The following is a 14,172-nucleotide window of genomic DNA, read 5'->3' on the forward strand; positions in this document are numbered from 1 at the left end:
ATCTAACTGCTTCATCCTCATGATTAGGTGCCCCAATCTTGAGTTTGAGGGGGGATGTTAGAATATAATATTGTAAACCTTAGTTAGTTAGTTAGTTAGTTAGAGACTTTGCTCTCTATATATACATCATTGTAATAACTTCTTGAGTAAGAAATCAATACAACAGATAATGCAATTCATCTCTCTCTCTCTCTCTCTCTCTCTCTCTCTCTCTCTCTCTCTCTCTCTCTCTCTCTCTCTCTCTCTCTCTCTCTCTCTCTCTCTCTCTCTCTCTCTCTCTCTCTCTCTCTCGTTCTTGAAACCTTAATCATTTCTCAATCTCCCTCTACATTAACATCTACCACTAGACCCAAATTTTGAACATCCTTTATATTGAATAGTGATCGATTTCACGTTTTCTTTGAACCATCCAAACATACTAGCACACTAAATATTTGAAAGAATAACATATTACATATTGGATACCAATTGGTTTGCCACTATTTTTTCGAAAAGATAATGAATTTCAGTTCGAATCTTTCTTTTCTTTTTTTTTTTTTCCCAATAATTGCAAGCCAATATATGTGTGTGATTGTATTTTAACTTGAATTTGTGTTTTAGGGAGTTCTCATCTCAGGACCTACGTACAGTGACCCTGATTTCATGGTGTGTAAAGAAGGGAGGACCATTGTTTGTCGCAGTTTTTCAGCCTCTCTTGCTTGTGATAGTTGCACTTGCAGGCTCTTTGCTGCTGGATGAAAAGTTGCACGTCGGAAGGTAATGAGATCCACTTACCCGATATTACTTTTGCTTTTTGATTGAAGACATTTGTCTTGCGTTGTGTTTCTATGGATTGATCAAGCATACCAAAACTTTTTTTGGTCAAAGATCAAGCGCTTAGTAATGGTGACCGAAGAGGCAAAAAGGATGAAGGGGTAAAAAAGAGACGAGTTTTTAACATCGAACTCATCAGCTTCCTATCATCTCATCTCCTGTGGTCACGATAGTGTAATCACCTAAAACTTTACCTCTTATCTGAGTCGACCATTGCATGCATATATAGTTCAAATTCAGAGTTTCGTGATGTAAATATTCTTTTGGCAATGTAAGTATGAGAAGAAGATAGTACCATGTAAAAGTCATATTCAACAACTATTGGTTAAAATCAGACAAAGACTAACACATGCAAAATAATTGAAGGTGTTCAAAGTCTTTACATCCTTTAAAACACATGTAGATTTAGACTTTTGCACACACACACTCTGCATATTCCACTGGTTGCAATCACAATTTCGGCCAGCACAGAAGAGGCACTTAATTTTGGTAGCTGCAGGATGCATGAGAGAAAAAACAGCTAGCAGCACACAAACATTTGAAATCATGTTTTTATTTGAACTTCCAACAACACAAACAGTTGGTTGGAAGCCAAAATATGCCCAAAGTTGAACTAAATATTTATACATGCATGTGCAAATGTCTGCAGCATACTTGGAGGATTGCTGATTGTAATTGGAATATACGCTGTACTGTGGGGCAAAAACAAGGAACAGAAGACTCAGTTAGCATCCTCAATAAGTTTCAAGTGTGAATCCAACCCTGTATCCACCGAAGCTGTTACAGCTAGAGTGACCATTGTGGACATGAACAACTTCAATGATGCCAATGCTTGTAATGGGGAAGATGTGATTTCAGACAAGGAAATACAACATAGCAGAAAGTAATAACAGAGGCTAACAGAATTGCCAAGTGTCAAATGTACAAGCTGCCAAATGTTATTAGTGTAGAGGTTGCTTACAAGATAAGCCGGGTAGTTACTAAATAAGGATGGTGATGTAGCCACTATAAATAGCTAATGAGAATTAGAAACTGTCTTCTACTTCGTTCATACTGCTTCTTCTTTCTACTGCTTCTTCATTTCCTGCAGTTCCTTTGATTTACAAAACCCTAGATTCCTTGATTGTTATCAGAAAGGAGGACTTGAAGGCTTAGTCAAATTTCACTTTTTAAACCAATATTAAGATATGAGCTACCAGTCTTAAGATGATATATAGATTCCTGAACTACCAATATCGGTTTGCCCCCTGAACTTGTATAGAGGTACCAGTTTTCCTTCTGAATTTTAATTTTATCTGATTACCTCCCTAAACTTTTATAATTAGCCAATTTCCTCCCTGAACTTTAACTTTAGCTGATTACCTCTTACAAATAGCCAATTCCCACCCTCCCCCCTCCCCCGCTAGCGTTAGACTTTAAATTTTTCATCCAATTTTCCGTTCTTTTTGCCCTCATACAATTGTCATGCATTGTCCGCATGATCAAAATGGATAAAAAATTGGATGAAATTTTTAAAAGTCTATCATTAGAGGAGAAATTGGCTAATTATAAAAGTTTAGGGGGATAATTGGCTCAGGGAAACATTGACATCTCTATACAAGTTTAAAGGGCAAATCGACAAATATGCTTTTTTTAATAAAATGATATGTATTTGCACTAAGAGGGAGGGTTAAACTGGTTTCAAATTCACCATCTATGAGATTCAAATATAATTTTTTTTTAATTTTTTTTATTACAAGTGAGGAGGAACGTTATCAGACTGTTTAATATTGCCATGGTGAATGGGCTTGAGGTTCACTTGCATCTTATCATCTATAAAGAGAGAATTTGAAATGGGATGAGATTCTGAGGTTCAAACACTCTGTGTGGCCTTAGACTCGATTGTGCAGCCTTAAACTCAAATGCTCCCACGAACAAGCTAAGTAAGCTTTCACACCTAAACTCAAATGCTCCCACGAACAAGCTAAGTAAGCTTTCACACCTAACAAATGGATCAAAAGTCAAAAAACATAAGAACTATACGATAAGAACATGAAGAACACACAAGAGAGACTGGGAGAAAGAATATTATATTGCTCATTAGAGAATTACACCACTCTAAGTTGGTTTGCCACAAATGTGGCCTCCCACCTTATATACAACTTCTATCTCCATCCCTCCCTAGATAGATGGCTAACTCGGAGCAAGCTAACGGTCCAGCATATTACAAAGGAAGAACCTAAAACACACAACGCATCTAAGATATGCACATGCAATATGGCCATCACAATGGAAGAATTTATAAAAATAAAAATAAAATAAAAATAAAAAAAAAACAAAAAGTGAACTCTCTAAAAGCTCCATGTCCGGCCATCAATGAGTGGGCTTTGTTGACATCGGCCTTTCGCACTAGAGTAATTAGGTCTCAAATAGGCGGCACGTGACATTCTCCCTCATCGGTCTCGCGACGATCTCGGCCCTAATATCGACGTCCTACCTTTTGATTTCGACTAGGTCATTACCCAACAGCCCATTCTTCCAGGAACCCGGAGCATGAACAACACAACACTCTATTTACGAAAATATTTTTAACTACATTATTTACGAAGATATTAGATCACATAATTATGTTACAAACCCTTAAACATACCGATCACAAATAAAGTCAGTTACATCTTAGAGTATTTTCTTTTTAAATAAATCCTCACTTTTTTTTCTTGTAGTTTCTTTTTCCTGCTTTATGAGGGTAAGATTTATAATATTTTTTTTCCGAACAAACGATATTATCTACAATAATGAGATAGGGGAGTTGGCTAAACCTCACAATGAGTTAGCAATAATGTGATTCAAATTCGCCTTTGGTGAAAATCGAATCTAAGACATTTCATTTACAAGTAAAGAAAAATACCACTAAACCGTAGTATTAAGTGACTAAGATTTATAATATTTTGAGACTGGAGAAATAGCTTTCATTGATTAACTTTACAAAGAATAATACAATAATATATACTAGTCTAGGAGTGACTTTAAATGGGAAGTAATTAATGAAACGTGTAATTAGCAGCAGTTATAGATACAAGGCAGCAACGAGAGATTATAATGCACAAGTCAACGATTGATTTGCCTAGATGGTAGAGATGATTGGAGGCTTGATAACTGGAGGAGATGGTGGAGTTATGGTTGGTGTAGGAGTGATAGACGGAGAGGATGAGACTTCCCTTGTACACCCCCGCAAGACAGTGGATCCGTCGACTACGCCGATATTGGACCGAAGAAGTTGAAATCAAGGACGAGAAAACGACTTGGTCAAGGTGTCTGCAAGTTGATCAGTGGTAGAAACGTGGGATACTTGAAGGCGGTCACGAATTGCACGATCAGGAACAAACTGAAAATCAAAATCGATGTGTTTCATGCGAGAGTGGAGGACTGGATTGGCACATTAGAATGTTGCGCCAATGTTGTCACAGGTGATTTGTCACAGGTGATTGTAGGCTTGGTTGAAGAAACACCAAGCCCGCAGAGTAAGGATTGAATCCATGCGAGTTCTATTAAGAAAAGATCGTGTAATATGCTGTATAATATGTTTATCTAAAGTAGTTGACATGAAATCCCATTAAAAGAGGGATGCGATTTCCTAAGCATTATTGTAGAGATAATTAGTTGACTTTAGTTGTGTATATATATTGTACTTTTACTTTGGCAATGCAATATAGGAAAAGTATTCAGTCCATCACTTTCCATAGCCTTGCAATATACCATTTTAAAATTCATTCCTTTTAATATGGTATACAGAGCATAAGGTCCTATTGCCTGCGTTTTCAACCCTGATCATATTTCCAAAACATAATGTCGGAAACACCATCGCAAAACAGTGAAACCAAACCCATAAATTCAAACAATTTAGGTATGGATTCATCAAACCCATACTACGTTCATCATTCAAACAATCCTGGTCATATGCTAGTTTTGAAAAAATTGAATGGATTCAACTATCCATCTTGGAGTAAATCCATGATTCACGCTCTCATAGCCAAAAACAAAATTGGTTTTGTTGATGGCTCCATTTAGCCTCCCTCAACAACAGATCAACCAAAAGAATATGTTCTTTGGAATCAATGCAACAGTATGATTTTATCATGGCTCACTCAATCTGTGGAGGCTGATTTTTCCAAAGGAGTTGTTCATGCCAAAAATGCCCAACAAGTATGGGAAGATTTCAAAGATTAGTTCTCACAAAAGAACACACCAACAATTTATCAAATCCAAAAATCCATCACATCTCTTACACAGGGCTCCATGACAGTCTCGACTTATTTTACAAAGCTTAAAGGCCTTTGGGACGAATTAGAGACATATCGACCTCTTCTTATCTACAACCAGACAAAGGCACATAATGAACAAATAGAAGAAGATAGGATGATGCAATTTCTTATGGGTCTCAACGACGTCTACAGTGGAATTCGCAGTAATTTTCTCATGATAACACCATTGCCCAAAGTTTGTCAAGCCTACTCACTCATTATTCAGGATGAAACACAACGACAATTGTCATCGGGGTCGACCGAAAATTTCTCAATTGCTACTGCTGTTCAAAATCGATCAAACCATTCTTCCAACCATTCCAAAAATCTTTGTTGTGAATACTGTGATAAAGACGGCCATACAATTGACAATTGTAGGACTCGAAAGTACCATTGCAAGTTCTACGATAAAAGAGGCCACACTAAAGATAGATGTAGATTTAAAAATGGAACAAGCAGAGGAAATCAAGGCAACAACAATCCAATACAGCATAGGTCCCAAGGCAACAGCAACCCAAGTACTACATTTCAAAATTTTCTTGCTGCCCACGTAACAACCGGTGGTTCCCACTCTGCTGCAAATGCAGCAGCTATAACCATTGTCCCGTCCAATATCTGGCACACGAGCAAGGTTCCCAGCAACCTCCACTGAACCTATTGCAAGGCCTCTCAACGGAACAACTTGAACAATTGGCCCATGTTGTCCCTGATGAATTTAAATCCTCATTTTGGTAATAACAATGCTTATATGAATGCTGCAGGTTTGTCATCTTTTAATGTTGCCTCTGTTAATTCTGTATTTACTCAACCTTGGATTTTGGATAGCGGGGCTACCAATCACATCACATCAGATTCTTCACTTTTCACCAAAACTAAATCTTCACCAATATCCACTGTTAAATTACCCACCGGTTCTTCAACCATAATTACTTCCACTGGCACCATAGCATTCAATTCAGATATTACATTAGACATTGTTTTATGTGTTCCTTCTTTTCAGTTAAATCTCATGTCTGCCAGTCAAGTCACTAACTCCCTAAATTATTGCATCATGTTGTTTCCCACTTTCTGTGTCTTGCAAGACCTGGCTACGGGGAAGATGATTGGATCGGGTAAGCAACGTGGTGGTATTTATTACATGTCACCATGGCAGCAGATGCCTGTCTCTTGTCAAGTTTCTCATTCCTCTAATTAATGGCATATGCAACTTGGACATCCTTCTTCAAACCGCCTCAAATTAGTATTTCTCTCATTGTATATGAATAATATTTGTACCGTTTGTCCCATGGCCAAACAAACCAGACTTCCATTTCCTTTAAGCTCTATATCAACTCATACTCCATTTGATTTATTACATTGTGATATTTGGGGTCCTCACAAAGTTCCCACGCATTCAGGAGATCGATTCTATCTCACTATTGTTGATGATTTTACCATGTGCACATAGGTTTTCTTGATGCAACATAAATCTGAAACTCAACACCTTTTAAAATCTTTTGTTACTTTTGCCCATACACAATTTCATGCACAAATCAAAACAATAAGGGTTGATAATGGGTCTGAGTTTTTGTCCATGAAAGATTTTTTCCAAACCAATGGCATTGAATACCAACGCACATGTGTCTACACTCCATAACAAAATGGCGTTGTTGAACGTAAACATTGTCACATTCTCACCGTTGCACGTAGCTTACGTTTCCAATCTCAGGTACCTCTTTCATTTTGGGGGCGAATGTGTCTCAACTGCTGTCTATCTAATTAATCGTTTACCATCTCCTTTGTTATCCAACAAATCCCTTTTTAAGTTATTATACGAACATTCACCATCATTTGATCACTTAAAAATTTTTGGTTGTTTGTGTTTTGCCGTTGTTGTTCATCCTATACACAAATTCGACCCTCGTGCTAAACGTTGTGTATTTGTTGAGTACCCCACTAGTCAAAAAGGCTACAAACTATATGATTATTAAAAACAAATAAATTTTTTGTTAGTTAGGATGTTAAATTTAGCGAAACCATTTTTCCATTCCATTCACCAACCAACCCTCATCTAACTGACCATCACAACAGACCATTGCCACTACCACTGCCAGCAGCTTATTTCCCACTCCTCCGTGACATCCCATCTATCAGCCAACTTGACCCCATTTCTCAACCCCAACCCACTAGTCCACAGTCCCCACCTCCTCACCCTAATCATATTGCCATGCAACCCCCAATATTAATTCCCCTTCCCCAAGTCAGACCCCATCTCCACCACACATCAATTCTCCTACTTTACCATACACCGACATGCCGACCTTCTCACCCGACATCTCCTATCAACTAGACCCCATGTCAGCTTAGCCTTCCCCAACCCCACCCCCCACCACTCTCACGTCAATCTATTCGTCCAAAGCAACCTCCAATATGGCATAAAGACTACCACGTGACCAACCAAGTTAATCAATCTCCCTCAGCACCTCATCTTTCCTCAGGTACTCGGTGTCTTCTTTCTGACTTTCTTTCCTATTCACACATTTCTTCTGCCCATTGTGTTTTTCTAGCTAACTTACAGGTCTCACCTAACCCACCTTCTATGCTCAAGCTATCCTTGATTCCAAATGGTGAACTGCCATACATGCAAAATTAACGGCTTTGCAGCAAAACAATACATGGGCCATGGTTCCCTTGCCTGCTGGTCACAAACCCATTGGTTGCAAATGGGTCTATAAAATTAAGTACAACTTTGATGGCACAATTAAGCGATACAAGGCTCGTCTCGTTGCTAAAGGCTACACTCAAATTGAGGGCATCGATTATCAGGAAACTTTTTCTCCTACTGCTAAACTCACCACTCTTTGTTGCCTCTTTGCCGTTGCTAGTGCCCATCACTATTTCATTCATCAATTGGATGTCCAGAACGTTTTTCTTCATGGTGATTTGCATAAGGTTGTTTTCATGGAACCTCATCCTAGTCTTCACCAACAGGGGGAGAACATTGTATGTTAGCTTAACAAATCTCTATATGGACTTAAACAAGCCTCCAGAAACTGGTTTTCCACTTTTTTAGTCACCATTCAGAAACCTGGTTATCAACAGTCAAAAGTTGATTATTCCCTTTTAACAAAGGTAAGGTACCTCATTCCCTGCAGTCCTTATCTATATAGATGACATACTTCTTACATGAAATGATCTTAAAGAGATGGAACGACTCAAAACATTTCTTTTCACACGATTCCACATCAAAGATCTTGGTGATTTAAAATATTTTTTGGGCATTGAATTTTCTCATTCTAAGAAATGTATTTTCATGTCTCAGAGGAAATATGCATTAGATGTTTTGCAAGATTCTAGTCATACAGGGACACACCCAGACAAGTTTCCAATGGAACAAAATTTGAAACTCACTTGCACTGACAGAGCATTGTTAGATAATCCCACCAAGTACAAAAGACTAGTCGGACGATTGATTCATCTTACTGTCACCAGGCTTGACAGTCTTTTCAGTTCGCACATTGAGTCAATTCATGCACAAGCCTCGCAAACCTCATTGGGATGTAGCTTTACGAATTCTCAAATACATCAAAGGTATTTCTGGTCAAGGTTTGTTATTTCCTATCTTTGACAATCTTGAGTTGAAGGCTTTTTGTGATTCCAATTGGGGAGGTTGTTGTGCCACAAGAAGATCAGTTACTGGGTATTGTGTCTTTCTTGGAAATTCCCTCCTCTCATGGAAATCCAAGAAACAAGACAATGTTTCTCGATCATCTATAGAAGCCGAATATCGAGCTATGACCAACACATGTTTAGAGTTAACATGGTTACGCTATATATTGTAAGATTTAAAGGTTCCGCAAAAGGGTCCCACAACATTATTTTGTGAGAATCAAGATGCTCTATATATTGCAGCTAATCCCGTTTTTCATGAGCGAACGAAGCATATTGAAATTGATAGTCACATCGTTCAAGAAAAACTGCAAGCTGAAATGATTAGTCCTTCACAAGTACCTACACATTTCCAGTTAGCATATTTATTCACAAAGGCTTTAGGGAAAGATCAATTCGTGAAATTGCGCGACAAGTTGGGACTTCATGATATTCACTCTCCAACTTGAGAAGGAGTATTAAGAAAAGATCATGTAATATAATGTATAATATGTTTACCTAAAGTAGTTGATATGAAATCCCATTAAAAGAGGGATGCGATTTCCTAGGCATTATTGTAGAGATAATTAGTTGACTTTAGTTGTGTGTCTATATATATATATATATTGTACTCTTACTTTGGCAATGCAATATACGAAAAGTATTCGGTCCATCACTTTCCATAGCATTGCAATATACCGTTTTAATATTCATTCCTTTTAATAAGTTCAGTGGCGGTCCAAGTAATGGCATGGTTCTCAGCTTCAAGCAACAGAACGTAATATGTAAACCTATACAATTACCATTTATATTTTCAACAGGACGGTCTTAGCACGAATGAGAAGATAGGTTATCAACGTCTGAAGTAACATGATGTGAGGCCCCTGAGTCAAGAGTCCAATTAAGGGTACAAGTATAATCGACAACCAGTTTTTCCTGTGTATTCAATTGAGGACGGAATTTGGCGCTATGACCTTGCTGGCCACACCATTAGCAAGTCCCATAATACCTTGTGGCAGGAGGATTGGGGCGGCGAGAGTTATTACGGCTTGAAGAACCTCGACTTGAGGAGCTAGGACCAAAAAAAATCTTGGAAGAAGTTGTTGCGTGGAACTGAGGACGAACTGGGCTGATAGTTGTTGCCATAACAAAAGCCAGGATAGGAAGAACGAGGAATGGCAGAGTATTGAGCAGTGTTGGCGGTGAGGGGGAGCCATTATGGTCTTCGCGTTTAAGGGCAAGTTCACACTCAATAAGTTTTTCATGTAGGTCCTCATAGGAAATATGGTTGTCACGGGCACAAACAACATGTGCAAGTTCTTTGAACTCAAGTCCAACACTGTTTAAGATGTGTAAGACGAGGTAATCATCATTGATGAGAGTATCAATAAGAGCGAGTTCACCTGCAATAGCTTTAACGGCTTAAAGATATTCAGAGACAGGCTTGGAGTCACGATGCATAAGATTATGGCGTTCTTTGAGATCCATGACACGAGAGCGAGCGCGATTAGCATAGAGTTGTTTGAGTTTGTCTCATGCAACCTTGATGGTTGGGGCATAAACAACAAGGGAGACGACTTGTTCTGAAACGGGCGTAAGTATGGCATGGAGCAGCAGTTGATCTTGGCGTTGCCAAAGATTATAGGACAGTATGGACGGTGGGGTGTCCAATTTCTTTGGGCAGGGATATGTTCCATCGACATACCTCATGAGTTCATACCCTATAAGGAGGGCAATAAACTGAGCACGTCAAGAGGGATAATTACTGGGTGTGACTTTGACAGGCAATTAGACATCAGCACTGATTGTAATCAACGATTCGGAGTTGTCAGCGGAAAGCAAAGTGTTGGATGAGTGGACAACAGAACCGGAGTTGGTTGATTGTTCGTCTGACATTGTGAGCGCACAGGAAAAAAAAAATTGAAAAATGCTCGTTAGAGCTTAGGGCTTGAACACCATATAATATTTTGAGACAAAGAATAGCTTTCATTGATTGATTTTACCAAGAATAATACATAATATACTAGTCTAGGAGTGACTTTACATGGTGGGAAGTAATTTTTTTTTATTTTTTATCGAAATGTAGGAAATTTATTTAATTTGAAATGCGAACGGATACATTAGCATCTGCTAAAAGATTAAAAAGAAACTCCGATCCTAATTCATCCCAGCCAAAACTCCCGCCATACTTAATCACGTGCGCCGCCATTGCATGAGCTGCACGATTGCATTGCTGAGGTGTAAAGCAAAACCTCACCAGCTGGAACAAACTCGCCATCCTCCAAATATCTTGGAGATAAATATCAAGTGTCACATTAGTCGTGATCACCTTGTTAAGCATCTGGATCAAACCTTTTGAATCCCATTCCACCACCAAACGAACCTCATGCTCCATAATGTCACTATTGAGCATCATCTCCATACCTCGCCTTATTGCTTCCGCCTCCGCCATTATTGCAGCCGCAAACCGTTGTCCACCCACTCCTCCCGCAAGTTTGGGTATCCCGGCAAAATCTCGAAGATCCCAGCCAACACCCCCTACCTTCAAATCCTTCCGCCATGCCGCATCACAATTTAGCTTCAAAAATCCAAAGCTAGGTTTCAATGCTTCATCCATTTAGAACCATTGCCCCCGTACCCCACCAAAGCCGAGGCACCCTCCTCGAGATCCCCTCTGTTCTGCCGCTTCCCCTCTTCCACTGCCATAGCCCCATTAAACTCACATACTTGCTGCTTCCACAAATCAATTGCCGCAGGAGGTACGATTCGAATCCCCAAGATATTTGAAATATGTAATTAGCAGCAACTATGTATAGAAAACAATTAGAGATTATGATGCACAAATGAACGATTGATTTGCCTAGTTGTTAGCCTGATAGAGATGATTGGAGGCTTGATATCTGGAAGAGATAGTGACGTCATCGCTGGTGTAGGAGTGATATAGACGGAAAGGAGGAGACTTCCCTTATAAGATTTATATCCCTACCTAAATATGACCTTTTCTTTTCAATTCGATAAAATATCCCTCATATCGTGGAAGTTCCCTTAAAAACATCTTCTATAATGATGTCCAGACTATAAACAATCTGAATGATTAAAACCCTTCAGATTGCTTATAATCTTTCGTGTATACACCTGTGAATATAAAGAGACCATGATCTCTTTTTTTTGGGAACATGTTATTCATAATGATAAAAAGAGAGATTTTCTTCAAAAAATATACATGGGGAAAAATCTGAATAGGCTCAAATTAAGAATAAAAATCCCATTAAGATTTAGGAAGATCCATCACACCTGATTTTACAGTAAGATTTATGATATATGCAGCAGAGTTGGATGCATGCCTCAGAAAATTTCATACAAATTTGTAGTGTGTTAGAAGTCATCTCTCTCTCTCTCTCTCTCTCTCTCTCTCCCCCCCACCACCACCACCAACAACGATATTATATTTTTGAATCATACACAAGAAGGATGGGGTGCATGCGCATTTGTAATATGTTACATGGGTTGAAACCAATGTTGGTAATGGTGTTGGTTCAAATTTTAAGTGCAGTACTGAATATAATTTTCAAACTGGTAGCAAACGATGGGATGAGTTTAAAGGTCTTCACTGCCTATCGTGTCCTTTTTGCCTCTGTCTTTATGATACCTCTTGCTCTTGTACTTGAAAGGTTAAGTGTTGCCTCTACCATATATACCTTTTTAATCTTTCCATTTCTCCAAGATGCATGGTTAAATGTCAATGAGTGAATTCGTTTTTCATTGCTAATGCAGGTTATAACCCCTAAATAAACTAATAAAAAGTCTTATTAATCTTCTACTGCTACTACAATATTTTTCGTTGATTTTAATTGTCTATTTAAGCGCAGGAACGGAAGATCGAAAATAACATGGACAATACTAGGGCAAGCCTTTCTCTGCGGATTGTTTGGGTAATATATTAAGGGGGCTTTTAGATTTTAGGACCTAAATAAGATTACTTTTAGATAAATTTGCATGGTTTTCTCTATCCAATTTAAGTCTCTATTTTAAAATCTTAACGCCATGTCATATTTAATTGCCTCTATCACATATGCTATTTACGAACTTGCCATCCACATTTTCCTATTCAATTCATAATTAAGACTAAAAATTGGAAATTTACTTTCACGCTCAAATCACCCATTAAACACTTAAAACAAAATTCTAAAATTTTAAATTTTTTGAAAAGTACTAATTAATAGGTACAAGAAAATAAATGAAATTTTTTATATTGATTAATTGTGAAACGTGAAAGAAATGACAAAAATAAATTACAAAAGAAAAGCAAAACATCATCACTAACACAATTCCCATCTCCATAAGAAAAAAAGAAGAACCCTCATAAAAATTATAAGTACATTAACAAAGTGATATACATGGGTATGGAAGTATAAGTGCATAAGTATAGGTACAGAAGTATAAATGCATAAGCATAGGTATGGAAGTATAAGTGCATAAGTATAGGTACAGAAGTATAAATGCATAAGCATAGGTATGGAAGTATAAGTGCATAACCGTAGGTACGCAAGTATAAGTGCATAGGCATAGGTACAGAAGTATAAGGCTATAAACATAGGTACGGAAGTATAAATGCATAGGCATAGGTACAGAAGTATAAGGGCATAAACATAGGTACATAATTTCGGTATGCAAACTTTACTCCATGTATCTTCATATAAGTACACAAATCATAGATTTAAAAATACATACTTGTCAATCTCCATAGACAAAAAATTATCATACACGAATAAACACAATCCATAGGTATACACAAATAAAAACAATTCATAAGTAAAAAATAGATTTGCAAACCTTAGTTGTTCCAAAATGCAAGAAACATACGAATCATGAGAATATACAATTAAGAGAGATAAGAGATAATATAAAGGAGAAGTGTGTATGTGAGTTGGACATGTTGCTCTTCATAAATAAGACCTGATTGTGCAGCTCGTATTGACATTTCGTAAAAATATTTTTTTTATTGATTTCAAAATAAACATGAAAGCTCAAAGGCCTAATAGTCAATATTTATTAGCTAAATCATAGGAAAAGGGCGATTTAGGAACAAGGGATCAAAATTAAATATTAGATCTTACACTCGGTTTTTTTGAAAATTGAATCTTGTGAAAGGATGTTAATCTAGTTTTCTGTATATTGAATGTTACTATGAAGCTCACACACTATGTCAATATGAAGGTGTAAATATAAAAATTTTAAAAAGAAAATAATATGTGCGAGAGAAAAGTTAGAGAGAAAGGTAAGAGAGAGAATGTGAGTTTTTTTTTTTTAAATTAGAGAGATAATTGCATAATTTTATTTTGTGACAGAATTGTCTTTTCTTTTTTTCTTTTTTTTTTTTTTTTTTGACAAATATGATTTTTTTAATACGTAATTTAGATTGATAAGATAAAGAAAAAGTAAGCCTCCAATT

Source organism: Pyrus communis, chromosome 1 (genome assembly GCF_963583255.1).
Source record: "Pyrus communis chromosome 1, drPyrComm1.1, whole genome shotgun sequence".
Lineage (NCBI taxonomy): Eukaryota > Viridiplantae > Streptophyta > Magnoliopsida > Rosales > Rosaceae > Pyrus > Pyrus communis.